This window comes from Aplidium turbinatum, chromosome 8, assembly GCF_918807975.1.
Source record: "Aplidium turbinatum chromosome 8, kaAplTurb1.1, whole genome shotgun sequence".
NCBI lineage: Eukaryota > Metazoa > Chordata > Ascidiacea > Aplousobranchia > Polyclinidae > Aplidium > Aplidium turbinatum.
The window spans coordinates 33,209,108-33,211,607 of NC_137479.1; the positions used below are offsets into that span (position 1 = coordinate 33,209,108).

Sequence of the window (2,500 nt, forward strand, 5' to 3'; positions counted from 1 at the left end):
GTAGCGCCGAAACGACGGGCGTCTCGCGAAAGACGCGGCGTCCCGGCCTTGCAGGCCGCGGAGCCGAACGAATTTAAAGTTGTTACCTGGTTGATCCTGCCAGTAGTCGTATGCTTGTCTCAAAGGTTAAGCCATGCAAGTCTAAGTGCGAGCTCTCGTACGGCGAAACTGCGAACGGCTCATTAAATCAGTTACGGTTCATTTGATCGTAGACGCACGTCGCACGTGGATAACTGTGGCAATTCTAGAGCTAATACATGCTAAAGGCGCCGACGCCGGCGGCAACGCTGCCGGCGAAGGCGCGCATTTATCAGACCTCGCCGGCCCGGTCGCGTCGTCGTTCGCGGCGCGCGCGGCCGGTCCCCGTGGTGACTCTGGATAACTGAGCGGATCGCGCGCTTCCAAGTCGAAGGCGACGGATCATTCGAGTGTCTGCCCTATCAACTCGAGTCGGTACGGTCTCGGCCTACCGCGGTGGTGACGGGTGACGGGGAATCAGGGTTCGGTTCCGGAGAGGGAGCCCGAGAAACGGCTACCACTTCCAAGGAAGGCAGCAGGCGCGCAAATTACCCATTCCCGACGCGGGGAGGTAGTGACGAAAAATAACGATGCGGGACTCTGAACGAGCGCCCGCAATCGGAATGAGCACATCGCAAAGCAGTGCGGACGTTCGGCGCGTCGTCGCTCGCCGGCGGCGCCCGGGCGCGCGAGTATCGATTGGAGGGCAAGTCTGGTGCCAGCAGCCGCGGTAATTCCAGCTCCAAAAGTGTACGCTTAAGTTGTTGCGGTTAAAAAGCTCGTAGTTGGAATTGGCGCCGGCGTCGCCCGGCCGTCCGACCTCGCGGTCGCGCACGGCCGGCCGCCGCGCTTTCGGCCGCCGGGCCGCGCTTTCCTTGACCGGACGGCGCGCGCGCCCGGCGCCGGTTTTACTTTGAAAAAATTAGAGTGTTCAAAGCAGGCCCGCACGCGGCCCGGATAACGACGCACGGAATAGCGGAAGAGGGCCCCTCCCTCGACCGCCGGCAAACGACGAGACGAGAGGCAATGATCGAGAGGGACGGACGGGGGCATTCGTACCGCGCCGTTAGAGGTGAAATTCTTGGATCGGCGCGAGACGGACCGAGGCGAAGGCGTCTGCCGAGGACGTTTTCCTTAATCAAGAGCGAAAGTCGGAGGTTCGAAGACGATCAGATACCGTCCTAGTTCCGACCGTAAACGATGCCGGCCCCGGGCCGCCGCCTGCCTGCAGCTTCGAGTCGAGGCGGCGGCGGACCGGTCGAGGGAAACCAGAGCTTCTGGGTTCCGGGGGAAGTATGGTCGCAAAGCTGAAACTTAAAGGAATTGACGGAAGGGCACCACCAGGAGTGGAGCCTGCGGCTTAATTTGACTCAACACGGGGAAACTCACCCGGCCCGGACACGGCGAGGATTGACAGATCGAGAGCTCTTTCTCGATTCCGTGGGTGGTGGTGCATGGCCGTTCTTAGTTGGTGGATCGATTTGTCTGGTTAATTCCGATAACGAACGAGACTCTGACCTGCTAAATACCCGGCCGCTCGCTGACCGGCGACGCCCTTCACGGGGCGCCGCCACGAAGGAGCGTCCGCCGGCGTTCTTAGAGGGACAGGCGGCGTTCAGCCGCACGAGATTGAGCAATAACAGGTCTGTGATGCCCTTAGATGTTCGGGGCCGCACGCGCGCTACACTGGTCGGATCAGCCGGAGCCTCTTCGCTCGAGATCCCGGCTCGAAAGGGCCGGGAAATCCGGCAACCCCGACCGTGCTCGGGATAGGGAATTGCAATTGTTTCCCTCGAACGAGGAATTCCCAGTAGGCGCGAGTCATCAGCTCGCGTCGATTACGTCCCTGCCCTTTGTACACACCGCCCGTCGCTACTACCGATCGAGCGTTTTAGTGAGGTCCTCGCATCGGCTTGGCGCCGGCCTTCGCGGGTCGGCGGCTCGTCGAGAAGACGATCGAACTTGATCGCTTAGAGGAAGTAAAAGTCGTAACAAGGTTTCCGTAGGTGAACCTGCGGAAGGATCATTACCTGAACACCTCTTCGAAGGAACGTTTTGAGCCTCGGTCGGCCCGTCTTGAGACGGCGCAGGCCCGGCGAGCACCGGAGCGACGAAAGCGCGGCTCGAGTGCCCCGGAACGGGGCTCGAAGCGTCGGAGGCCGACCGCTCGACCGGCGACGCCATAGCTACGAGACGAGCGACTTCGGAAAAAGAAAGCAGAGCTATCGCTCCTGGCGGTGGATCACTCGGCTCGCGAGTCGATGAAGGACGCAGCCAGCTGCGAGAATTGATGTGAATTGCAGAACACATTGAGCGTCGACGATCCGAACGCGAATTGCGGCCTCGGGTTAATCCCTTGACCGCGCCCGCCTCAGGGTCTCACCGAACGAACGTGCCCCGAACGGACGCACATGTGCGGGTCGGCGACCGAACGCCGCCGTCCCGTCAAAGCGAGGCCGAGCGCGCGCTGCCGCGGCGCCGA

General features: G+C 61.7%; 1 non-coding gene and 1 pseudogene across 1 annotated transcript; both read left to right on the forward strand.

The window, feature by feature from the left end:
* The first annotated feature begins 83 nt into the window (after positions 1-83).
* LOC145776435 (small subunit ribosomal RNA) lies at positions 84-2,047 on the forward strand (annotated as a pseudogene).
* Positions 2,048-2,244: 197 nt separating this feature from the next.
* Positions 2,245-2,398, forward strand: LOC145776469 (5.8S ribosomal RNA). The gene has a single exon (XR_014290257.1). It is a non-coding gene; the product is annotated as a 5.8S ribosomal RNA (ribosomal RNA).
* The last annotated feature ends 102 nt before the right edge of the window (positions 2,399-2,500 follow it).